The sequence below is a fragment of the Lagopus muta genome, chromosome 2, assembly GCF_023343835.1.
Source record: "Lagopus muta isolate bLagMut1 chromosome 2, bLagMut1 primary, whole genome shotgun sequence".
NCBI lineage: Eukaryota > Metazoa > Chordata > Aves > Galliformes > Phasianidae > Lagopus > Lagopus muta.
This window is the reverse complement of record NC_064434.1, coordinates 50959423-50987181: the sequence shown is the minus strand read 5'-3', so window position 1 is coordinate 50987181 and position 27759 is coordinate 50959423. Positions and strand designations below refer to the sequence as shown.

Genomic DNA, 27759 nt, shown 5'->3' with positions numbered 1-27759 from the left:
CAACTTAGAAATGGGAGAAAAGGTATGCAGCATCTTCTAGTCCATTTGAAGCACAAAATATTGTTCTATTTTAGCCAGTTTGGGGCTCTCCTCTCCTCAGTCCACTCAAACACTATTCTCTAGGACTACTTCTGCTTTAGGCTTTGCAGTGCCATCTTCAGGGGATGCGTATCCAGCCATCTTGATGTTAGTGTGGTGGGTGAGGGGCTACAGCAGTGTGTCTGTCCTTCAGAACTAAGCTACACACAAGACCCCACATTGAAGATGGTACTGTTCATTTTGCACTGCTATTTATTTCCATTTTCTTTTGAGGAGATGGTCCCAAACCCCAGATCTGCCAACAGCTCTGAGATGTTTCAGTTTTTAACTTCTCTCAAACTCTAGGTTCACATCCAAGTCCTTCAGATAAGAAAAAAGTCACATCACATTTGTATTATCTTTACCTCAGCCACTGTGCAGCACCACCAGGCCAAACATCCATGGGTTGGAAGGGGAAATAGAAAGGGCTGAAAGCTCAGTTCTCTATTAGGCATAACCCATACAGAGGGGTGGAGAACTTCTACATTCATAATTTTATTTGAGTTCAAGCCAGTCAGTAAACATCCTTATTCTGACAAATATATTTCACAGATATTAAAATCCTGCATTTTGTCCTGTCATCTCTTAAAACCCTTTCTTAGATTTTACTTTTTCTTTCATTTCTGATGAAAATGAAGACATTTACTTGGCCAAGCTTTTTTTTTCTTTGTTCTGTGAACACTATGCCCTTCAGAGAGCAGAGATCAGCCAGGCATGAGTGAACTAACACAGAGGGCAAGGGGAAGAAAAACAGTCACTGCTAAATCCTGTATTCTCTCTGCTTACAAAAGTTTTAGAACTTCGATATTTCTGTTGCAAGCTAGTGAGGACAATGGTTTCAGCTCCAGCACCCAGACAACACACCACCTCCCTCAAGTGGTCAGTGAGATTACAATTTGATGTTAGATTTGTTGGTTTGTTTTTGTTTTTTTGCTTCAGAGGCTGATTTTTGGCACTGCCCAAGGGTCTTGCTGAAGAACACACTTTTAAATAACATTAATAGATTGTTTATATCATTTTAACAAAATATGTACTTTGAATACTACATGGAGATAACACTCACCCAGAAACAACTTCATACTGGCATCTCTTGGACACTGCAGACTTTTGATGAGAAGTTAACTGAAATAGCTGCCTTCTTGTGGATGGGCTCTAATAGCTGTCTGCCTACAATTACAGACATTCAGTTGCAGTTCCTGCCACGGCATGGACTGTGTAAACACATATGCTAATCAAAACAGTGGTCCATTTGGAAAAGCAGCACTGTTAATTCTGATGGCTTCTTGCTCAAATCCTCATTGGAATGATTACAATTTTCTTTTGTTCAGAATGTTCCCCATTTAGAAACAGTACTTTTGTAATTTTCTGTCTAATATGTGCTTGTGGCACAAACAAAGAGCTATGAGGAAGAGCTCACAGGAATTCAGAACAGAATTACATAAGTTACAAAACAGCAGTAACGATGGTAAGATAACTCAGGATAGAAAACTTCGGACTTAGGGAAGCAACCCAGGCACTCACTGCCAATGTTTAGAATAAAATTTTCTCATGGAATTGTGCACTATAGAAGTCTATAGCAAGGTGTTGTACACCAAGCATGTGAAAGAGGAATGCCTTCATATTTATGCCAGCAGTGTCTGTCACGGCAATGGCTAAAGAAACTCCTCAGACCCTGTATTCAGATGTACATCACTGTGCATCTGAGAAATTCTGTTTTAGAATGCTCATAATGAAACAAAATTCACACTGTCCTTTACCCTGTCAGAGCCCAAACACTTATTTTTGTTATTTCATAAGAGCAAAGAGAAAGCACTTTAGATAAAACCAATGAATGAAAATCAGGCCTGTTACAAAAAAAATGTCTTACGTTGAAGTCCAACAACAAATGCCTAATAAATCTAAGAGAAAGCCACCACACAGGGTTACAGTGGGAGACGAGAAAACAGTGGTGCCAAGGCACAAAGCAGATGAATTATTTAATACAGGGAATGCAGTCCTTACATTTTGAGGCCTAAGTCAGTCCCCACTAAGAGTCAAGAATAAAACTGTGAAGTGTGGCATGTACAGCCAAATGTATTAAAGCACTAGTCTTGCTAGAGGCAATGTTCTGTTCCAGGATGTAATTTTTGTGTTTCTTTAGTTCGATAAAACTGCATCAGGTATTTCCAATGACTTTTTTTTTTATTTTAACAAAAACCTGATAATTAAAGCAACACTGCTCAGCTTCCCTCTTGGCATTAATGAAGTGTCAGAGGAAGAAAGATTTTAGCATTTATTTTCTTTTCAGAGCATCTAATATCCCACACTGCAGCCAGTGGAAAAATGTAACATACCTCCTGACCAAAAAATAATAATAGTATGAAAGAACATATTTATCAAATAAATTTGAACTACGAAGTTTCCTTCACAGGTTTCTCTGAAAGCTGATGAAAGGATAATGACCCTAACATATTAGAAACAAACATAAATAGTGTGCAAAAGGTACCTCTTTAATGCAGCACTAGGGTGGCTAAGCTTGGCTGTTGAAGACCTTAAAAATACAGCAATGGCAAATTGTCTGCAGCTTGCAGATGTTGAAATAGAAGCAAGGCTAAGGACAACAGCCCCTGACTTGTTAAGTTGTGAAGAGGTGCAGAGCAGTAAGATAGCTTTAGAACTGTCTTTTCTTTTGTTCCAGCATCTGAGAGGCCTTTAGAAAGAAAAGCAATTCCTTGAAACCAGATACAAGCCAAACCAAAATCACGTCTCTAAATACCCTCCAAATTTTAGAACTGCTTGAAATTTGAGCTCATATCTAGATCCAAATTTGTCTGTTTGAGGTCATGTTTACACATTTTTGTTTAAAAAACAGCATTGTCTGACTCCCCCAACTTTTTCTACTTCAGCCTTTTGGGTCATCGTCAGACCATCTTAACTTGGTCTGATTGACTACCATACACATCCCATTCCTTTCTCACTCCATTATCTTTCACAGATGAAATTCAAGATTGCCTGCTAATTGTTTCTCAGACAGATGACTTTCCAAGTAACCTTCTCATTCCACTCATTCGGGGAACGAAAAAGTACGCCAAAGTGTTATGTGATGACAAATAAGGGCCAACATTACAATTTATGTTTGCGACCTGGCACACAGATAGAAACACACAGTATGATTCAGTGGTTTTTGTAGTCCTAATCCCTACTGAAGAGTGGTGTTGCCAAGGTAAACCTGACGTTTTAAATGAAACTGCTTCGCATATACTGCAGGGAACCTGAGATCCTTCTTTGTGCTGTGGTTTCCTTCTAAAATGTAGCTACTACCTGACAAGACAGAGTAATTGTGCAGGCTGGGCTCTCTTGTGCTAACACTCCTTGGTCTACTTGAGCAAATGGTAGTGGTTCACAGGCTATGCAAATGGAATCAGACAAGTTATTTGAACATGCACATTCCCAAGACTCAGAAGAGGAGCAAAAATCACAACTAGATCCCACTTTCCTTCCTCATCCAGGCAACTCCCAAGAAATAAGATCCAAATTATGTCCCACATTTGTAATAATATAACATTTTTTGATAAATCAATCAATCTACAGAATGAGAAACGGCAATACATCTCATTATTCTACAATCCAAAACAAGATTTAACACTGGGAGTGGTTTCCTCTTTCCCCTCACCATTGCTTCTTTTGTGCCCCTTCCAAAAATAAAATATTGACAGCTTTAAATAAAGAGGAGGAAGAGAATGAATTCAAGTACTTAATGCTTGTTATAACAACTATCCAACCCAGCACCAAAAGTTAGCCTCTTACTAGTAGTCCAAATCAGTAAGGTCTACCCAGGAGTTTTAAGGTACTACACCGAAGGCTGAATGACTCCAAATGAGCATTTCTGCACCCCTGTAGAGGAGCAGTGTTGGTTTCCCATCAAAACAGATCAAATGCAGAGGACTCCACCACAAATTTAGCTCATATATATCATACAAATGTAGTTCATCTCCATACTACTCTGTTCTGTAAATGTGCTGCAGTAGGCATGCAGTGAGTAGGATTATGTACACTGAGAACAGGTTGTCTCACCTGAAAACCCCATATCACCACATTTCAACAGTCTGTGATCTCCTGCTGTCACTGACCAGAGTTAGAGACAAAGGTTCAGACCATGCAGTAAATATAATTAGACATCCCCAAACACTGCAAAAGTCTGAGTAATGAAGAGCATGAAGAAAACTGGGAACAGCCACATAATACAAACTTCTCTAACCTGCTCATCTCTGCTCTGAGAGAAAAAGAAAGCACGTAAGCATCCTCATCTTTCCTCTTCTCCACCCTGGCCACTTTCTACATCTCTTCATCAAGACATAGTTTATATGTAAACAGGGAAGATGCAAAGCCTCGGCAAAGTAGGACAACACATCAGGCTCCAGGACAGAGACGTACAAAATGCCATTTGAGACATTGCGGGCAACGCTGACCCAGGATTACTCCTCTGGTGACGTTTTTGAGCACTGGCCTCCTGAACAGCAGCTCCTGCGGTGCCTCATCTCTTCCTGAAAAAAAAATAAATAAGATGTTTCCATTTGTCTTTGAACACATGGCTGTCCTGTAGGGACTTGCTGAGACTCAAAAGATCAATTGACTTTGAAACCAACTTGTTCTTAGGATCCACCAAATGTCTCCCAGTATGGCTGGAAGTAACTGCAGAGGTAATCTCTTCATTTCTTTGGTCAGCTATAAGAGTAACAAGAATATTTCTGATCATCTGTTTGTTCTAAACCTACAAGTGGAAGTACTACCACCCAACCTGCTCAAAATCTTAATACTGCATTACATGAAAGAAGCATTGAGAATTTCCAGAACATAACAATGGAGAAATGGCAAACCACTTAAAGAAATAAAAAGTAAGAAACATTTGAAATAAATGATTTTCCATCCAGCTCTCCTAAATTTTAAAGGTTAAAAAGAATAATCCTACGGATTTTCTACAGAGATCAAACAGATGTGAAATGGGGCCTTCCTAGCCTCCCACAGGTGCCAGAAAGGTTAGGAAGCTGACTTCAGCATCCTGAATGTTTTAGTTTAGCCACTGCTTATACCACCATCACTTGACTCCTCCAGCTTCCAGTACATCTGTCCCTGACCAGCTGTTTGCCACTACCACATAGCCAGTACAGCAGATTTCCAATTGTTCCATTAGGGTCAGTTTGGACTTTAACCACATTTCTAAGCAACTAGACACAGCCTTTCCCATGTTGCTAGAAGTTTTTTTTTTCCTAATGCAGTGGAATCTTCTAGTATTTAAATAATTTTTTCCAAAGTATAATTTAAATAGGATTGGCCATAATTATATATGTTTTGGAAATTGGAAAAAAGACTTATGATAGGAAATATTTCTTGCTTTCCATTGCTGATGTTGAGGCTCTCCAAACAATGCTCAAAAGCTTTGAAAACTTTTATTCTGCTTTCCCTGATCACTTTTTTTTTTTTTAATTAACAGTTAAACTGCAGCAGTTTACAAGTCAACAAATCTAACACATTTTCCTCACTATGAAACAGCATAGTATTACATTGCAGGAGTACTTGTACTTCAAGCAGAAGTGCAGATGAAAAATGAGATGCAGTGCAACTCCTAACAAAGAGGAGAAGCAGGTACTGAAGGATGGATAAAAAAAAAGAAGGAAACTCAAGGGTATAGAAGCATATATCCACATGGTTCTCTCTTTCTCTAATTACCAGCAGATCATTGCATCTTAATGTCCCACATTGGAAGATTGGAAAAATTAAAACCAGCTTTACAATATTATTAGCTACAGAGGATATCCAACTGTAAAGATTAATAACTGAATCAGGACACTCTCCATTACTCCCTAGGCATTTTTGCAAAGACAGTAGAAATTAAAATGCATTGTAACATAGGAAGGTGATTTGAGCTCACTAAGACGTCTATAAATTTTCTAAACACTATGATGGAAGATGTTAAAAACTTCTGGACAGTACATTAACACTTCTTTCATCTAACTAGTGAAATGGTAACTACAGAAACATATCATATGTCAAAATATTTAGCTTTTTTTTTTTTTACTGAAATAACATATAACATTCAATTTTGCATAACATGCAATTTTTCTCTCCAAGACAACAAAAACTTTCTAAGAAAGCTCTGCCAACAGTCAGACAAGGAGAAGTGTAACCAAAGAACTAGAAGTCAGAAATCACACAAAAAAACCACATGCCTAGTCCTATGAGGGTGCTAGTGCACAGAACCTGGTCTCCAAAGAATGTTCTGCCTCCTTTTAAATCAAAAATATTCTTGCATGGATTCCTCAAGGACCCAAACATTGATAGCTGCTCCCAGGCACTAGAACACAGCATAATATTCTGAGCAACACTGTGGGTGATCAAGGCTCTTCCAGGTGATAATCAATACACTCTTCTAAATGTTACCTACAGGCACAGGTAGGTTTGCACAAATGCTTATCTAAACCTTTTTCCTCTATTTAACCCGGATTAATTTGCTTTTCCAATGTTAATATTATTTGGATGTTTCTATCTTTATTCACTTTTTATCTGCAAGTGCATGTTCTGCAGAGATGGGCAGATGAAGCTCTGTTGTAGAGACATTTTGGTGCATGAATATATTACCTAAACACTGCACAAGTCTCTTGGAAAGACATGTAGAATTAAAGACAACCAGAACTATTGTTGGTTTCTGTCTTTTGGACAGTAAAAGATTAAAGCAGAAAGCAAAAGGGACTGATCAGCCTAACAGGGATTAAGCCCACTCACTCCCTAAAAGTGCTCTAACCACCAGATTATAGGGTATGCTGGGCAAAAGCATTCCTCATTCTCCCTCTTGAAACTGAACCACAATGCAGCCAGACATACAAGAGCTATGGAAATGGAGAAAAGGCAACAAAGAATGGAACTGTAAGTGCTAGTGCTTAGGGCACACATTGTGGAAGGAAGGGTTGAAAGGCCCAGACCCTTCTCCCAGATCTGCTCAGAATTTTCTTTAATTCACAATACAGTGACAAAATAAAGTGAAATGCATGCCTGTACCAGGGTTCTAACCCCAGCTTGTTCCCTCCCACTTGTGCATTCTAGTTAATCAGATGAAGTCAACATATGTTTCTGCTTTATCCTGAGGTTCAACCAGTATTTTCCAAAGGTGTCCTATAGTCTTGGGAGAAAAGGTTGACACTTAAATTAGATAAGCTTTTTGATCATAAGACAGCATCGCTCATACTACTGGCAACAATCAGGATGAGGAGGCTAAACAAATAAAGAACACATTTAATGTCAGTTTGTGCACACATGTAGGTGTGGCTGGAGTATCTTCTAGCTTAGTTATCTTTCAGGTAATACCAGAAGTTAAGACATACATGCACAGATACCATGTAAGGATCCAGTCAGATTCCCACATGCTTTTAGATTCTACTGATGCAAACCAGACGTTGGTAAGATCTGAATTTCTGAGTTTACTTCACTTCTTGGAGCATCATTTTAGATGAAACACAAGAAACATTCCTCATAGCTCTCACAATCCTTCTCTTTCTCATCAAACCTATCTCAGCCGAACAGCTTGTTTATTGTCCAGTGGGAAATGTCAACTACATAGTATCACTCAAAAATTTGGAGGAAGGAAAGAAATTCACTATGACGTTTTTCAGGCAAAACTGCATTTTACCCATCACTTGATCTAATACACTGGCTTGCTACTGTCAACTATCCGTGCCCAGGGGGTCGTGGTGAATGGAGCAAAGTCCAGCTGGTGACCCATTTCAAGTGGTGTCCCCCAGGGCTTGGTACCGGGGCCCATCCTGTTCAATATCTTTATTGATGACCTAGATGAGGGGATTCAGTGTACCCTCAGTAAATTTGCAGATGACACCAAGCTGGGAGGTGGTGTTGATCAGCCTGAGGGCAGGGAGGCCCTGCAGAGGGATTTGGACAGGCTGGACCGCTGGGCTGAGGTTCAACAAGGCCAAGTATCGAGTTCTGCACTTTGGGCACAACAACCCCATGCAGCACTATAGGCTTGGGGATGAGTTGCTGGATGAGTGTGAAGAAGAGAAGGACCTGGGGGTGTTGGTTGATGCTCGGCTGAACATGAGCCGACAGTGTGCCCAGGTGGCCAAGAGGGCCAACAGCATCCTGGCCTGCATTAGAAATAGTGTGGCCAGCAGGAGCAGGGAGGTGATCATCCCCCTCTACTCAGCACTGGTGAGGCCACACCTTGAGTACTGTGTTCAGTTTTGGGCTCCTCACTCCAGGAAAGATGTTGAGGCCCTGGAATGTGTCCAGAGAAGGGCAACGAAACTGGTGAGCGGTCTGGAGCACAAGTCTTATGAGGAGCGGCTGAGGGAGCTGGGATTGTTCAGTCTGGAGAAGAGGAGGCCCAGGGGAGACCTCATTGCACTCTACAACTTCCTGAAGGGAGCTTGTGGTGCAGAGGGATTTGGCCTCTTCTCCCAGGCAACAAGCAGGACACGGGGTAATGGCCACAAGTTGTATCAGATGAGGTTTAGATTAGACATAAGGAAGAACTGTTTCTCTCAGAAAGCGGTCAGGCACTGGAATGGCTGCCCAGAGAGGTGGTGGAGTCGCCATCCCTGGCAGTGTCCAAGAGGTGTCTGGATGACGTGCTGCGTGATATGGTTTAGTGCTAGTGGTGGCAATGGTGATGAGGAGACTGTTGGACTAGATGATCTTATAGGTCGTTTCCAACCTTGTGATTCTATGAGACTATGATTCCATAGATCTATCAGCATGTTTAAGCATACCAGAGACAAATCTCATACCCAGTGTAGTAAGACAAATGTAAATTTAATGTACAGCTGATTGAAAATTGATTTGGCATTTTTGTTGGAAAAAAACATATTCCTCTCTCTCCAGATTTATTTAGAGCATGAAGAGCAGATGCTTGTGGAAATACTGGTTTCAGAGAGTATGTGCTTGGCTAAAAGAGATCAATGCCTACCTCATTGTACTTGTGTAAGTTAGTACATGACAAAAATCCAGAGTCCCATCACCATCTAGAGCAACTCCACGTAGTTTCACAAGTAGTATAAAGTGCCAGCACAAATACAGCACTACTGACCTTATAGTGACATTTGGGAAGTGGCCGGTTATGAAAAGGAAGTCCACAAACTGTAGCTCACTGCCTTGTTTCCATGTGGCAAAGCTATCTCCAAGAGCCCACTAGGTCTCAAGGAGAAGGAAACGTGGCCCTGGTCCTATTGTACTGTCCAGTGAGAACAAAATTTCCCTGCACACTATCCCCTCAAACTCTCTACCCTGAGAGGCATGAATGAACATGAATCTCTATGTACAGCTGCCTGATGCTTCCTGCTACTCCTTATACATCAAGGTCTCAAAAGTAGTGGGAGGAGTAAAGACTGGAGAGACCCACTTTACTGAAAGCAAAGGTAAGAACTGGGAGAAGGAAAATCTGCACGCTGTAAGTGAAGATCAGGTTCGAGATCATGTAAAGAATCTGAAGGTGCACGAGTCCACAGGACCTGATGAGATTTACACGTGGGTTCTTAGGGAACCAGCAAATGAAGTTACCAAGCCGCTATCCATCATGTTTGAAAAGTCATGATAGCCTGGTGAAGTTCCCGCTGACTGGAAAAGGGGAAACATAACCGCCATTTCTCAAGAAAGGAAAAATGAAGATCCAGGAAACTGCAGGCCAGTAGTCTCACCTCTGTGCCTGGCAAGAACATAGAGCAGATTGTCCTAAAGGCCCTACTAAGACGCATGGAAAATAAAGTGATTGATGGTTACCAGCATGGCTTCACCAAGGGCAAGTCACGCCTGACAAACTTGGTGGCCTTTTATGATGAAGTTACAGCATCAGTGGATAAAGGAAGAGCAACTGATGTCATCTACTTGGACTAATGCAAAGCATTTGACACTATCCCACATGACATCCCGGTCATCAAACTGGAGAAAAAGGATTTGATGGATGGACTACCTGCTGGATAAGGAATTGGCTGGATGGTCACACTCAGAGAGCTGCAGCCAACAGCTCAACACTGAAGTGGAGACCAGTGACAAATGATATCCCACAGGGATTGGTGCTGGTGCCTACGATATTTAAAATCTTTGTAGTAGATTTAGTAGACAGTATGGACAGTGGGATGGAGGGAAGCCTCAGCAAGTTTGCAGATGACACCAAGCTGAGTGGTGCAGTTGACACACCAAAGGATGCCACCCATGGGAACTTCAACAGACTTGAGAGGTAACAACTTCATGAAATTCAACGAGGCCAAATGCAAGGTCCTGCATCTGAGTCAGAGCAATCCCAAGCTCAAATACAGATTAGGTAGAGAGTGGCTTAAGTGCAACCCTGAGGAGAAGGATCTGAGGGTATCAGTTGATGTAAGACTCAACATGAGCCAGCAGTGTGCACTGGCAGCCCAAACACTAACCATGTTTAACCATCAAGAGGAGCACGACCAGCAGGTCAAGGGGGAGTGATCCCACCCCTCTACACTGCTCTAGTGAGATCCCACCTGGAATACCGCATCCAGTTCTGGGGTTCCCAATAGAAGAAGAACAATGAGCTGTCAGAGGAGAGCCATGAAGATGACCAGAGGAGTGGAGTACCTGCCTTGCAGAGACAGACAGAGAGCTGAAACTTTTCAGCCTGGAGAAGAGAAGGCTCTGAGGAGACTTTAGAGCAACCTTCCAGTAACAGAATGGGGCCTACAGGAAAGCTGGAGGGGGACTTTGTATAAGAGCACATGTCAGTAAGACAAGGGAAAATGGCTTTAAACTGAAAGAGGTTAGATTTAGACTAAATACTAAGAAGAAACTGTTTACTGTGAGGGTGGTAAGATACTGGAGCAAGCTGCCCAGTGAGGTCATAAATGCCCAGACCCTGGAGGTGTTCAAGGCCAGGCTGGATGGGGCTTTGAACAATTGAGTCTAGTGGGTGTTATAGCAGGGGGGTCAGAACTAGATGTTCTTAAAGGTCTCTTACAATCCAAAACATTCTGTGATTCTATGACCTCTCCTGTGCCAAACTCTTTCACTTCAGAGTAGCTGCCCCAAATGTGCCCTGCTACATTCTGTGGCTATGGCAGGAAAAGTCCCCTTCTTTCCTGAAGGAAAATTTCTTCAAACACCGAAATTGTGGGAAAAGGCAGCAGACCAGACTACATGGAATGGCAAAGGCTCTGACCAAAATAGCCTAAATTGCACTCATAAAATGGACAAAAATAGCAAAAAATGCATTTATATAATGAACTCATTTCAGGGAAAAAGAACATACGGTTGACCTACAGCAGACTCTTCACCTCGGAGACAGAGTATCCTTTTTGCAGTTCACACATTACTGAGAATGTCTGCCACTCTGCAATGCATCTACACTGCAAATATACTCAGATGTTTAGTGCAGTGAGCTGCAACAGCACACTGCTGCCCAGTTAACTAGAAGTACATGGACTGAGGATTTGGCAGTCCTAGCTTCATTATTTTCACTTGAACTGATCAGTAGCAACACAATATTTACAGGAATTACAACATCCTCATTTCAAGGATTCAACATTTCAAGGATTTCTTATCATGTAAAATTTATGTGCACTTAGCTGTTCATGAAAAACAAATTAATTTTATGATCAGACAACCCATTTTCATGAACATCACAAAACATCTGATTTTATTTTATTTTTATGAACCAGCTCTCCTCACTTACTGCAAAATAGCACGGGCAATTCACATATTCCAGAGAGAAGATAAGATTTTGAAATAGCATAGTAAGTAGGAGAGGTCACTTTCAAATTGGGACACACAAAAGCATGCAGCAAGGCAGATCTATAGATTGGCTTTAAGGCCATAGAGAACTCCACTATAAGTGGATATGAAAGATGTTTGCAGTGCTGCAGATGTTTAATCCATTCAGTAGGTAAATAATAGTAAAATCAGTCTACTGGATGTGATGAGCCTGCAGGGATGCACACATGTGCAAGAAATACCCTTCTTTTATTAGGATCAGAGAAGAGGAATCTTAACTCTTTATTTTTGTGACTTGGGGTCACAATCTGGAAGAGATTGAGAACCACTGTGTTAGCCTCAGTCTCTGACACTAATCAATCCAACAACTTTCAAAAGTGGCAGAAGAAATGAAAACCCATCTACACTGCTCATACACTGATCACTGATAGTTCAAGCAAGCTCAGTGATCGAGCCAGGCATTTGAATACACAAAATAATTAACACCAGCTATACGTTTTAAACATACATCTATGCATATCTCTCAAAAAAATATCCTCCCTGTGTCAACATTGCAAAGGCTTTGTTAGACAGGCCTGGTTGTCCTGGTCTACATGTGTTTGACAGCCTGGTACTGCCAGCTACATTCCCATTTATTAGCTGGAGGTTGACAAGTCTATTGAATTCCTCTCAGCAATAAAGCATGTAAGGAGTGACACTGTCTTCTGCTTCTGGCATTACTCACTTTATTTCTGAGGCAGTGCTTAAGTGCTTTGCTGGACCAAACCAAGCAACTCAGCACCACCCAGGATCTGGCACTGCAACCCTGGCTGTATATTCAGTGCTCTGCATAGCAGTGCATTTAGGGTAGGAAAACCTGCTAAGTATTCATAGAAGGGTACATAAATCATAGAGGATTTAAATGAAGATGATCAGAAGTATTACACTGAGTGTCATCTTTAAAGCAAACAACAAGAGATCTTACTCCACACAGAATTCTGGAAATAAAGACAAATAGTCCTAATTTGAGAAGATATAGAACATGCTGGAACAACCTAACACAATGAAACAAAAAAAAAATTAGGCTAAACATTGAAAATTAACTATAAAATCAGTTGGGCCTCTCAAAAGAGGCAGATGAAGCCTCAAGATCAGCAGCTATGCAGGAGCCAGTAAGGTAAGACACCACAGGATATGAACACAAAGCATGGTCCCACAAATGTAAGTGACCCTTCTGCGGATCACCCAGGCTGATGTTGTATTTTTCCCTACCCATTGATAAACCAAGCCTGCTTCTGTTGAAGTCAATGGGAATTTTGCCACCAACTTCCAAGGGAATAGCAGCCCCTGGATTTGGCTGTGTACAATTTCAATTAAAAAGTCTATGAATCACATCATTTTGCTCTTGGCAGCTGAAAGACAAAGACAGTGGGATAGGAAAAGAAACAGCTCAAGCAAATGGAAATATTTTTTCTATTGGACTCTTTCTTAAAGGAAGATACTGAGTATAACTTTTTTTCCTCCTGTTCTGTTGCTAATGACTGCTTGGTCTGATTCAAGTACATTGCTAACATCTTGACTACTTTTCACCATCAATGAGTTTGACTCTGAGAGATTTATCCAGCATGAATAAAACTCATTCCTATACAAAAAAATGTTTTCTGGTTCAGGGATCATTCAAGTCCTCACTTTGCTTAATTATGACAGTTAATTTAGGTTCAGAGTAATGGAATATCCTTGCAAACAGAGCACTGGAAAACCTCTCAAAAGCACCCCTGTGAGCTCCAGTGGTGGCATTAGAGCCAACTAATTGTTCAGGATCGAAGACCTCTGCTTGCTGCACTCATACTTCCTGTGTCACCATCACCCAGCTGGGTCAAAACATATCTTTGTACGTGCATGATTGCTTCATAGGTACATATTAAAACAAAGCCATCTTATTAATGCAACTGCAATTACATAAATAACATCTACGTGAAATATTTTCTGAAAGAATGAGAGGACAGACGATAGTGCCAGCAGATAAAGACTGTCATTCAGACAGCCTTTGCTCATCTCCAGATTTCCTAAATACCCACAGACCAGTCATTAGGAAGGTGTCAACAAAAGGCAGTATGCAGTGCATTCCTTTTTTCATTCACTCGGAAAGCAACAAAAAAATACAAGTTAGTTGTCCTGCATCCCAAACCAGATTCTCAATGCATTTTGGTGCTCAGCTTGTACAAATTTCAGTGGGATTTAAGTGCACAAAGTAGGAAGCATTTTCAAGAATCCTGATTTCCATTCCCTCTCTGTAGAACATTTCCAATGTTTTGCACTGTCTGTTTCAACCTCTAAGACTATTAGACTATTTTCATCATTTGAGCATATGCACTGCCTGGCACAGCAAGGCTTTTGCCCCTGCAAATGTTCTGTAAGCATTTTAAAATATGTAACTTTTTAGTAAAAACAGAATACATATTCTTACTATAAACCAAGAACAACTTTGAAATAAAACTTCCCTATGCCTTCAGTTGCAGTAACTCACTAGCTTCAGATAAGTACCACCAAATTACTCCCCGTGTAGTCAGGACAGTTGTAAGAGTTGCCTCAAAAATAATTAATAATCATAATCAACAATCTGTTTCCATTATAACCATAATCCTTCAATACTGCATGGAGCAGGGTTCAGAAGCTTTGCAAGCCAAGACATTTTTTTAGTGATTTATACAGTGAAGTAGAATTTCCTTAACTCACCTGCAAAAGCTGAAGCATTTTTGTGATTATAGTTCATTTTCAAAAGTTTCCGTTCATGTAAGGGTTTTTTATTAGAAAAAGAAGCACATTAAAGGGATCCATGTATATGTGCCTGCTACACATATCTTTGACAAGTCTGACAGTGTGCCACTTGGAAGAACAAATTTGATTTTATTTGAAACAGACTGCTAGCTACATGCAACTGTTTTGACTGTAAAATGTGTTGTTTCACTATGAATAGAATATAGGAAAGGAAAATATTGATTACACATGCAGAGTTTTTCCTCTAATAACATTACCACACACATTTGCTTTTATTGTAGAACACAACAGCAGTCTGTTCATTTTCATTAGCAATGCCACATTCTAACAGCTATTAAAATCACTTTTCAGAATCAAAATAGAGCAAACAAATGCATAAATAAATAAATACACAAACTCAACAACCGAAGTAAATCCTTCTCATACCATTATATTCTATTAACTTCCTTAGTCCAAACACACTAAAATAAGAGAGTGGCAAAGATTTTCACATCCCATTACCCACTCCCTGAGTCATGCTGTTCCTTGTTAACAGAAAAGAGCTTCAAACTAATCGAGAACACATATCAGAGAATATTTCATTTGGAATAAAAAGAGAAATAGTTACCAGTGTCAAGAAATTGCAACTGCTAACAAGTGTCCACAATTTGCAGACAAAAAGCAGACCAAACAGCAACGCAAGTCTGTAAGTTAAAAATGAAAGAAAAGGTTCCAACATTGTGCAGAGTTAAGTACCTCTGCATTTAAAATAAAATGTGTAGAATGGGAGGAAGAAACTATCAGAAGCAGCAACTAGGGAAGAAAAATTATTACAGTGTGTATAAGATACCAGTTAAATGAATAGCATGGCCTTCTTCCATCTTGGAAGGCTGTTATGCTACTAAAAGGCAGCAGTAAAAGATCAGAACACTGTTAATCAGCATGAAAGGAGAAGATCAGCCAAGAACAGCAAAAAATAAATATATTTTTAATGGCTATTAAAAAAAAATCACAGGTTTTCTGGCCAAGCAGGGAGTCTGAGATGTCTGGTTACTTCACTTTAGCAGGATACACAAATTGAATTTACCCTTTGGTGCTTACACCAGAGAGGCCACCTTCAGCAGCACCTGAACTGCACAGAAGCAGAAGTTGGCTTTGTCTGCTCTCCTAAAGTTGACTTCAGTCAACAGCTTTGTCTGTGCATACAGTGCAGCAGTAAAACCGCTGAGAAGCTGTGGCATTGAATCAATGTTAAGCCCACAAAGCCTAAATTCCACCTCATTTTAATATATTAAGTAGTATTTCTCACAATATATGGAATTTCCTTCTTAATCCTCGTGCAGAAAATACCATGCCTTTAGGTTTCCAGCTGGGGAAGGGCCTTTGGATGTTCTAAGGCAGTAGAAAACACTGGAAACATTAACTGTAGAGACATTTTCTCAGGATGTTATTTCAGCATGTTCCAGACACAGCCTCATGGGAAGGACAAGGAAAATACTTGTTATACCACAAGAAGCTTGAATGAACTTGAGCAGCAAAGAATAGGGCCTTGTGGAAAGGTCTGCAAAGGATGAGTTCAGTCTGAAGCAGAGGCCCCTCTATCCAAAAAAACAAATATGCTCTAGACTGGTCTCAGAATCATAGAATCATAAAATATCCTAAGCTGGAAGTGTGAAGGGAGTCAAACCCAACTCCTGGCTCCACAGGACCACCAAAATTAACCACTATATCTAAGAGCATTGTCTAAATGCTTCTAGAACTCCATCAGCTCAGGGCCATAATCACTGCACTGAGAATTCCCTTCCAGCATCTGACTACACTCTAGTGAAGAGCATTTTCTTAAGACTGTCTATAGGTCAATAGATAAACATCAAGAAAAGCAGTGCATTGACGCTTCAGTGACTGCAGACCTCTCAGAACAATGATGCACCATCTGAGAAACAGGACACAGTCATCCCTCCAACAGAGCATGAAATGTATTACCTAAATCTTGCCCTTGTAGAGGAAGATGCTGGAGCTCTAACACCCTCTGTTCAGGCCTCTCTCCGAGTGAACCTTCAATCCAGGCTCAGACCCAAACACAATCTCCTAAATGTTTTTGGCAGAAGGGCATTCAAAGAGGTGAGACTTTTAGCTCAAAGCTACTGGGAGTTGCTTACATAGTAAAGAGCACTGTTCTGCATATTGGGACTTTCCTCACTCAATTTCTAGTGCAAAGTGGATCCGTCTTTCACAGGAGATTTTATTTATCTGAAGAAGCAGAAATAAAGGGCTTATTTCAAAGGAACAGTCAGAAAAATAATGAAAATAAAACACGCATTACACCACATGTCAACTATTACTACTATGGAACTTACTGCTGTACGTGACACTATTCACATTACTCTGCACAGAGCTGATTGTGCCATGCTCTAGGAAAACCAACAACTGAAGAATAAAAGGCTTCTAAACACGATGCTCCTAGTGAATCACGTGTCAACAAACTATCTCACCCTCAAATCATTTAACACGCAATTTCAAATCCAATATGTATTTCCTAATCGCAGAACGTCAGGGACTAGAAGTAATGCTATTCATAGATATCTCAAACTGCAAACAATTCTTTTAATGCTTAACTGTTTTCTGAAATATAAAATAACACTCAGATTGGTATTTATGTTAAAAATGCCCCTAATCTTTTTAATTTAATCTTCTACTATTTGTTAATGTTTCTTTGGCTCCTGTTTAAACAACTGTGGAAGATACACATGAATTTAACTTTCAACAAGATGACTTTTTTTTCCCCCACCGAATGAAATCCTCCCTCCTAGTCTCAAGTTTTCTTGGAAGGAACTACACTTTTCTCCCATGGTTTTGTTTGTTTGTTTGTTTAAGTACTGAGAGCTTTAAGTTACCTACTATTCCTTAAATAGTGGGGAAAAAGGAAGAAGTATCCCTATAAGCATCTTATGTTTTGGCTATTCAATCTTAAAAAGATTATATAATTCTGTGATCTTCATAAGTAATATATATTTTTACTCACACTAATTGCTGAGACCACTTAGGATTTTAAAAGTGAAAGAAAACACTAAGCCCTGAATGCCACAAATTAAGCATTGTCAGAACTGCAAAATATAGGCCCACAAGTTTGAGTTCAGAAGCTAGAGCTTTAATTTTCAAATTCATGGGTCTTAAATTTAACAGCGCTCTTAAAATGGCCCCATCAAACATTAAAATGAATTACCTTGCCTTCTACCTTAAATTAGCATAAATCACACATAAAACTTTCTCACCAAAAAAAATAAATGTATCTGCATAACATGATAATGTGATGGAGAGTACAATAACAATAGCAGGGTGGCGAAGCACTAGGCTACAGCAAAAGAGGACAAGCCCAAATAAAGCAGCCATACGTACAGAAATGAAGAAAAATTGCTTACCTCCAAGAGGCCTCAGGTAGGCAGGGATCTCCAACAAGAAGCTCCTGCCTCCACTACCAACCCTTAAGTGAGGTCTGGGAAGGGGTGGATCTATCTCCACCCCTTCTGGATGCTCAGGTACATTCGTGCACCTGAGCTTCCCTAGGTTGGCCCTGCCTTCCCACCAAGTGCTCAGTCGCTGCTTCAAGCCCTGACTTTGCATTTCCACTACGTTGTGCCATGTTCAAATCACAGTAACTTTTCTGACTCAGGCATTTCAATAATTTTTGTTAGATGTAATGAAGCCTACAAGGACCTGCTACTTTTAATATCATTTACATTCACAGAATCAGCAACAGGCCACTTTTCAGATTCAGCTTTGTTTAATTCTCAAAGTTAGTCCTATCCAAGCCACTATATTCAATGTATGAGATTACAGATCTTTGGGAAGTGGCTTTTACCACCCGTTTTCTGAGAATTCATGCAGACCAGGATTTTTAATAGCATCACAAGACCCGTGCTTTAACTCCTGATCGCAATCAAAACAGCAAAGAATTTTCAGAAGTGCTCAGGCATCATTCTGCCATATTCAGTTTCAACTCTGTAAACAAGCTGTATCTTGCAGACAAAAGCATGTAAGTCACTGCAAATCAATTCATCTAACTATGGCTTCTATCACCAGAGTCCAGTTCATAATAAAAGAAAATAGCTTATCTGAATTGTTAAAGATGACATAATGCAAAATCTTACCACTTTATGTGTGCTCAGGGTCCCCTCATCCATCCTCTGCAGGATGATGGCAAAGATTTCACATCCTCCTTCACTCCGTGGTCACCTGCAATTTTGAAAAGCTATTGTAGGACAGAACCTCTTTGAATAGAGATAAGTTTAGGAATCCTGATTATGTAAGGTTGTTGAAAAATATTCATCCAGTGAGTGGTGGAGAAGTGACAGAAAAATTAGATATTGTAACTCTTCTCTGGGGTTTTTGGTGTTGTTTTTTTTTTTTAATAGCAAAAAGCTATAAAGGGACTAACAGCACACATAGAAGCGCACACAACCAAGCTGAACCTATAAACTCAAAAAGAAAAAAACTTGTGGATAATTGGAGACAGGAGAAATTAGGAGCTCCAATCTGCCACCAATGAAATGAAAAAGCATTTTCTCTGCTTTTTCAGTTTTCCATATTTGCCATCTAAAAACTGAGACAAGATTTCAAAGCTTTTACTTCAGGTGAAAAAGGATGGAACGTTTTTTAGAAGATGGTACATCCTATGAGAAGAGTCTACAATCTTGCTGTTCTGCTGATTTAAAGACTTTCACTCAAATTGTCCGAATTATTTGACTCAAAAAATTACAGTCAACTTTACAACCCCATTAGTAAAGTGCATAGTCAGGATCGTTTACAGTAGTTCAGAACTGAATCCTCTGCTGTCTCTGGGTATGTCTTCTGCAGCAAACAATTTCCCAATCTTTTTATTAACTTGAAAGTGTTAGGGTATTTTTCTCTCTGTTAATGAGTTTAGCTTTGTTAGATGTATCTTAAGTTTCAAAAGATTATACCATTTTGAATTACTAAAGCAATAAAATCAAAAAGGGTTTTGTAAATTAAAAAAAATAAATCTTAATGTTTGCCAGAGCTGTATAGTTATAAAGAAGTAGTCAGAAATAGCATAATAACAATAATAATAATAATAAATAGCTGAGGCAGATTATTACCGGGAAATAGGGAAAATTATTTTTCCAACTGCACAATGACTTAATAAAAATATGTATTTTACGCCATGTAAGCTACCATGCCACTGTTTTTACTTGTAAAAACAATCTCCTTTTATCTCTCCAGGCTGTGGAACATCTGGTAAGCAGCTTCCACTCTGCATTCTTTGTTGCCCACTAAAACTTGAAGACTTGAGGAAAACCTATTACCCAACTTGCCCCTAAAAAATAAATATTTTAAGAGATCCACCAGAAAGTTTGATGATAATTCATTTATTTATGGACATGCTATTAACTTTATAGCTCAAGCCAGTTCTGCCTCAAATGTTCTACATGTGATTTTGGGAAACCTGTTTTTCATGGCAGAGAGGAAGGCTAACCCTTCTCAGAAGGAACGCTTTAACATCTTTTGGGACCGCAGCTCTACAGTGCAACTCAATCAAATGCAGTAAGCAGACCTGAAGACTGGATTTCTTGAAAATACTTCCAAAGCTGCTGTCTTCAGAGGGGAGTTTTCTCACAAGTATCTTCTTACTACCTCCTTTTTTTTAACCCTTTCTCACTGGAAAAAATCAACATCCAAACTCTAAAGCTACTCCTCTCTGGACCCTCAGGACAGTTGTCCTCTTCCCCGTGGCCTTGTAAGTGATGCTTCATTTCTCTCTTCACTATCTACATGCAACACCAAGAGAATGGGGGGTAGGGAGGGCATGCAACCCTTCCTGCAGGTCACATTCACAGGGTCTCCCTTGGAGCTTAGTTTGATATTAATAAGAAATGGAGGCCACTGGAGTGAAAAATATTCCCCAGCCTGTTCTAAATAAACCCAACCAAAGGGGACTTACAAGGGTTTTTCTTCCTCCATAAGCTTTTAGGGCTGGGTCTGGCTCTGCACCAGGGCAAATTTTTAGCAACTGACAAAAACTTAGTCCTGACAAAAACTTGTACAATGGTAGTTGTTCTGTTTGGGAAATATCTGAATTGCTAACCATAGTTTTGTTTTGGGAGCCTGAATAGGGTAGGCCAAGTAATAGCATGGTCCTAAGTATGAAAAGCAATGGAGTTACATAATTTCTAGACAAGGCAAAAGATCACTGAAGTATGAGTCTGAAAAGGTTTGCTTCAAATTAGATTTGAAAACACATGCATAGGACCTAAGTTGAGCTCTTATGGCTCATATGATTTGTTATACTGGAACTTCCCGCCCCAGCTTTGTTTAATATTACCCAGATGTGCAGTACTGCAGAGACCCAGACATAAGGCATGCACATTTACTCTTCCACCCCAGCTCTGCAAACCGACCAACAGGTGGGAGCACTGCAGAGCAATGTATTTTGGTTATACTAAAGGAAGTCTGGGGGAGAGATGGTCTGGGTCAATTGGAAGATACAAGGCAAAGGAAAGAAATTTTATCTGTTTTAACAAGTAAGTGGTGAGATTTTCTGAAGGGAGTCCATAATGTCAAAGGGAAGGCACAACTCACTCTTATGATCTCCCTCCATTCCCCTACTCCTGACTTGACTGCCTCTTCCTTCCTAACTTTGAAGAGGAGAAATAAGACGATCCTTCTCTCTTCTCATGAAACAAAATTCTCCTTTTTCCTCCTGTCCTGAACTGTGGATGAGAAGAGCGAACAAACCCACAACATCTCTTCTCTGGAGCACACAGGCAGTGTAAGGAGGCACTGCTGGCTTGGGTTTCATTGTTTAACTTTAGGAGTACTTTTTTGTCCTTTGCTTTTAGCCTGTTTCTTTTTAAGAGAACATACTGGATAAAAGTCATTGCTCAAGGCAAAAAAGACACTGGGCTTTGAGTTTCATTTAATGTCTTAGTCTAAGCTGACTTGTGGTATAACTGTAATTGTGCCAGCTATCTGGTTAAGTGTGCAGCTTGCTCCAGTTCTGGGGCTGTTTCTCCTCCAAACAACTTGTAGTTGCACAGAAATGATACATGTCTTAGCACTCGGAGTAAAGGGGGAAAAATATTAATGATAGGTCAAACATTTTACTATGTAAAGAGTGGAGTTTATTATTCTGTGAATGTTGTTTTCAAAAAGCTTTCCTTTGCATTATGCCTTCAGAATGGTCCACTGAAATCTATATATGAATTAAAAAAAAAAAATCAGCAGAGGTTGCTGGCAGCAGAAAAACATAAGTATCAACAGTTTATCTGTAGCAAACAAGAAAAACATCAGAATATGGGATGCAGCTAAATAAATGAAATGAAGCATTAGGTTAAATTTAGCATGCAAGCGTCCCACAAACCTAACAAAAGGATTACTAGTCTGTTAGCATAGCTACTGGGAAAACAGCAGGTCCTCAGGCGGGAGAGAGCTCTCCATAGAGAGCCAGGGTGGAGCTGGCTTCTGAGAGGCACTGATCTCCCTTCCCAGATCTCCAGGAGAGCTGTCTGTGAATGCTGATGGTGGTTTTCAGGCATGTCTCTATTTGCAGGCCCCCTAAAACATTATGCTGAAGAGGCAAAGTGCATGATACTGCCTTAAATTCTACTGCCAGCAGAACTGTTTTTCTTTTCAAAGTAGTCTACAGACAGTTGGGAGGTCAGAATGTGCTGCCTTTGGACCCTGTTTGTAGCAGCAAAGGAGGGGAGAAACTGTGCCAAAGCTAAGAAAGCAGGCATCCATCACAAGCAGAAATGTAGTGTATACCAAGCTTTGCAGGAAGTCCTTAGAGAACTTGCTATACCCTTGCACAAGAAGGTTAGATAGACTACTCTAGGAACTGTATCAGATGCTTTTATTCAGGGAATCACCCTCTTAAGAAAAGCAAGAAAATGATAGAGTCTATCAGAGATGCCAGAAAATGCCATACAAGGAGCCTTGTTTTTATAGAACCAGACTTCTTGATGTCTGAAAAATACTGAAGAAACAAACAAACAGCCTGAATACTTCTGTTAAAAGTGTCATGGACAATTATGTTCTTCTTCAGCTCCTCCTGCAATAGGAGACATCTGATAACCTGTAAGTACATGGAATAACAAAGTACCCAGAAAATACAAGTGATAAATGGTACATTTGGATTCAATGAACCTCCATGAAAGTTCCCATATTTTAAATGAAAGCAGCAACAGCCCTCTTCAAAGAAGAAGTCTGTCTTCAAATGCCCACAAGTATGGTCTGATGAGGAGAGAAGGTTTTGTGATTTCAGGATCAGACCCTTTGGGAATGAATAAAATAAAAGGTTGTGTTGTGCTGATAATATTCGTCTGTACATTTTGGTCTCCATAATGCTCTGGACAAAAAGTATTTAATTTAATTAGGGATGGAACAAGAAGGCCATGTTATGGTTTTGGTTTTGAAGAACTACGTTAGTCAAGTTATGATTTGCACAACCCAAATCAGGAATGGTTTAAATCTAGGTTCCATTTTTAGCCAAACCACCAAAGTCCAGAGGGGATGGAGAGCCCAGATAAAAGTTTCTGAGTTTAGTCTCATGTCTATAATGGACAAACCGGAGTGGTTTGGGTTTTGAATTTTGCAAAACCTCATCACTCAGGTTTTGGTTTTGCAGAAACAAAAACAAGTTGGGGGTGGTTTGGATGTTGTTTCATTTTATATGAATCATTAAATTCGAGGGAGAGGGTGGGATTGGATAAAAGTTTTATTTATGCCCCGTCTTCAGATGTAACAGCATTTTAGTGATTTATTCTGTGATTTTTCGGGAGTCAAAGAAAACCAGACAAAAAAGTAGATTATAAAGTCAGTTGAAATCTCATTCTTCCCAGTTGCTAAGCCATTCTGCAAGGTATTAAGGTAACACAGTTGACAGTGACTTTGCAGAGAATTTGTAAGCTGCTGGGACTGTATGGGTCAGATCCATGACTGGCAGAGCTGTCACCACATTTCCAAAGCTATACCAGTTAAGGATCTTCATGACTGAAGAAAATTTCACTGTTGTAATTAGGCATGTAAGTCTCATTTATGAAGTTAGTCCACTAGGACAGAAGTAATTGGAACCTTGAAAAGTTAGAAATTTCGGAATTCAGATGACATTTGAAACAGAGAATTAGTATTCTCTGAACTGAAAGGTTAACATTGTCCAGGATAAGACTTGTGTTGGGAATAATTAGAATAACAACTGATTCACAGTTGGGAAACAAGAATTATTCAAGAGCTAGGAGCAGAGAAATGGGACACACTGTCCTTTTCCATTTAATCAATGCTATTCATAGTGTAATTCAATCAGAATTTATTATTCTCTCTTTTTCTTATTTAGACTGTGTTGATTTTTCTCAAATGCAGATTTATATATAAAGCAAGTTGCTGACATTTTCAGAAACCACTCCTGGTTACATAACCTGAAACAATCATCTCTCTCCCTTTTTGATCACTCTATTTTCAGCAAATGAAAAAAACGATATATATGAAGATGTACATTTAAATAAACATAGATATTATCAATGATGTTAAGAATTAGTCCCAGGATATAAAATTTAAGTACTCTTTTAATTGGGAGTAGAACAAATGTCAACTGAATATGTATTCTTTACTTAAATCAACTTCACATTGGTTTTGTAGTCAGCAATTACATCTCTGTAGAGTGCTATGGGATATATAAGTAGGAAGATGATGATGAAGGATAAAGTATTTCCATCATCTTTTTACCCACATTTGACCATCTCTTCTTACTTCATAGACTGCTCTATCCAAACCCTTCATTCACACACAAGCCCTGCCTCTTCTTTCTCTCAAAACCACATTATTTCCTGATTCTAAGATTGGTGATTAATGCACATACTTTGGGGTAGATAGACCTGGAGTAGTGGAGATACCTGTTATCCACAGTTTCCTATCCAATCTCCTCAATACATTCAGGTTTCTGAAATGCCAGGATCCGTAAAGGAGTGCAGATTGGAGACTCCTGTGCTCAATATCATCCATTTTTGGTCATTGATAATGGCCATGCAATTCATTAATCAATTTTATTATAAGTTGTCTTATCCATTATTCTGAATCTCTGCTGTTTATACTTTCTTTTCTTCTTTGATTGTTTTGTCTTTTCCTGTTTTAATCTGTTTCACTTCCTCAGCTAACTTCAGACTATGCCCTTTTCCCTCCGTCTCTTATCAATCCTCATATATTTTCTGTCTTTTCCTATACATATGCCTATATCTTGAATGTTAGGTGCCCATCCCACCTCTTCACATGCACTTTGTATTATAGTGATCTGGCCTGACTGCGGTTTTAATAGACTGGAAAGCAGCAGTGTGATTTTGTACATGCAATCTAGAAATGTGTCTGAAGCAGGAACACAACCTTTTGTCTTTTCTGAGTTCAAAATAACATTTTTTGTTGTGATTGCAAGCTCTACAAATACCTTGGTTTTGCTGCAAAGGCACTCCTGCCATAGGTGTACCTAGCCTCTAACATACAGTTTATTAGGCACACTTTAGCCTACAGTTCCTATTGAGGTTGCTTTCAAATACGGAGAGATCCTCAAAGTGCCTTTCTAAATGGGACGTTGCCTGCAGTTAAGTTCTTTGTTGTTGTCATCTGCTTTGTGGAAGGAGGTCCAGAGGGAAGGCAGACTAACTTGAAAAAGCTACCCCAGTTATATTGTGGTCATCTTCTGCTACAGCAACTATTCCCTTGTTAAGGAAAAAATGAACTATTTTCTTGGAGATATGTGGCTGCCTTTAGGTCTTCCAACCCTGTATCTTATTCCTTTCCTGACAAACAGAGATTAATAATGGAAATTAAGAGCTAATTTTAATTGAGGAGGGAAGATCTGAACTGAAAGTATCAGAAACTTTCCAAAAATCTTCTCCAAAGAGAAGATTTCCCAGAGAAACAAAACATTGGGATGTGAAAACAATAAACTTCCCTCCCATTTACTGTTATGAGTATTGAAGAAACACTCATAAGATAGTGCTCAATCTCAGTGCACAGATAACAACTCAAAACCTTTTACTGATCTACATGCTGGGGATATGATATTGGGCTGTCCCACTGAACAAGAGGAGGATGCTGATGAATGTCAGACAATGTACACTGGTAGAAAAGAGGAAGGGGACATAAGCTGGGGGAACCAGCACTTTAAAACATAACATTGTGATACCTTTCTAGGGGAAAAAGAATCTCCTTTGTAATTCCCCAAACAGACTTGACAGAAAAAACACTAACCTGGAGTTTTCTATCTCCTACCTCAACTTCATCCAGGTTTCCAATAGCACTTTAAACTCCTTACTGAGTAAACCCGGGGGTGGAGGAGATGGGAATGTATAGGCAGCAAAAGTTTCTTTTGACAGATTGTCAAATCAAAGCAAACAAACAAAAGAAACAACACCAAAAACACACAGATCAGGGGAGCAGCTCAAGGTTGTCTGAGACCAGAAATAAATCCCAGGTTTCAGAACTCTCCCTCTGTACCCTAAGCACAATTTTACATTTCCAGGACTTACGTTGAAACAATGGGAAGATAACAGTGGCAGAAGGGCTCTGCATTTCCCCAGACCTACTCAAAATGATTTTGCTATCGTTGTAGGAAAGAGTTACACATGAGATATATGTTGGGGAAAAAAAGTCAAGCAGATCTTTAACATGAAGGGGTGTTAGTTCGGCAGATTTTGCCACAAAAGATTGTGGGAATTATTTTTCTGTGTTTAACTAAGGAAATGAAATGCAAACAAGCCTCCTTTATAACTCAGTTGAGATTTTTGAGCACTGAGAACTCAAAAATTTCATTACTAACATTCCCACAGCAACTGTAACTTGTCCATACCACAAATGCATATGGCACCATAAAAACCAACACTCCAGACAGTAATAGCATAAAACTCTGAACAATGCTTTTACACTGTGGTGTTTATTGAAGAAAGTAAAATGCTGATTTCCATCATACATGTTGTAGCAAAATATCAGCCAAAAGGCTGAACTTACTTTGGATGTGTTTCTCTTAACTGTTAAGGCACTCTCTTAACTTCTTGGGAGAAGTTCCTTTAATCTCTGCATTGTCTTGGAGTCCTCCCCACCTTCATCCGTGATGGACAGATGGACACAGTGTCCCTTGTCTCTTGCTACCAGAGCCCATGAGATAAGAACAGGTGCATCTCTGTTTGCATGCATGGGAGGATGTAAAATGCTAGTAGTTCAACCCCAGGGGTTTATCACTGATTGGATTTCACAGGAACACATCAGTGTAGGGCAAAAAACAAGCCAAAAGAGCTGCCATCAGACACGTTGTCCGACTCTTCTGTCATACCAGCAGATCACAGAATCACAGAATCACAGGATGGCCAGGGTTGGAAGGATCCTCAAGGATCATGAATCTCCAACCCCCCTGCAACTTGCAGGGCCACCAACCTCCACATTTAATACCAGACCAGGCTGCCCAGGCACCATTCAATCTGGCCTTGAACACCTCTAGGGACGGGGCATTCACAACCTCTCTGGGCAGCCTGTTCCAGCACCTCACCACTTTCTCTGAGATCTGAGGTATGTGAGGAAAAGTTTGTTCATGTGTCCACAAAGTTATTCTTAGGCACAAGTCTTTGTGCATCTCCATTAAAAATGTACTAATAAAGCTTCTGTGAAACATATAGTTTGAAATGAATGAGTTGTTGTGATATCACCTTCCTGCTTTTGTGGTAGCAGCTGAGCTGATGGAAGCCTGCTGAGCCAACAAAAAGTTGACTTTGTTTTTGTTCAAGAAGCACCACCTGGCATCCACAGCTGGAGAGCTGCTGCAAAGTTCGTCTTGGTCACCATCTGCCATCAGCCACAAAAGGTGTTCTGATGGCTATCTGCTTTAGTCAAGCCTGGAAAGCTGCAGGTCTGAGAAGTGTGAGCAGTGCAGATGTACTGACCAGCTTTAGAGGAAGGCTCCTACTGGAGCAGGACAGCACACAACTCACAGTAATTGGGAATCTTGGTCTTCCTGCATCTGTGTTCCGAACTTTTTTTACCTCATCCATTCCAAACCATCTATGCTCCCTTTTGTTCTTCTGCTCCTTTCAGCACTGCTCCCTCAATGGGTGCACTGAGCATATGGCTGTCCCTCCTCCTCCACCAGTGGTTCCCACCATTTAAAAGAGTGGATTGTCAACAACCACACAAAGCAAATTGGAAAGCCCTGTCCTACTTATGGAGCCTGCTGCT

At 39.9% G+C, this 27759-nt stretch overlaps 1 long non-coding RNA gene across 1 annotated transcript; it reads right to left on the bottom strand.

Moving 5' to 3' along the window:
* Positions 1 to 1755: 1755 nt before the first annotated feature.
* Positions 1756 to 17987, bottom strand: LOC125689310 (uncharacterized). Its single transcript, XR_007375191.1, has 3 exons — positions 17949 to 17987; positions 4704 to 4782; positions 1756 to 4601 (listed from the first exon to the last, which is right to left on the bottom strand). It is a non-coding gene; the product is annotated as an uncharacterized LOC125689310 (long non-coding RNA).
* Between the last annotated feature and the right edge of the window lie 9772 nt (positions 17988 to 27759).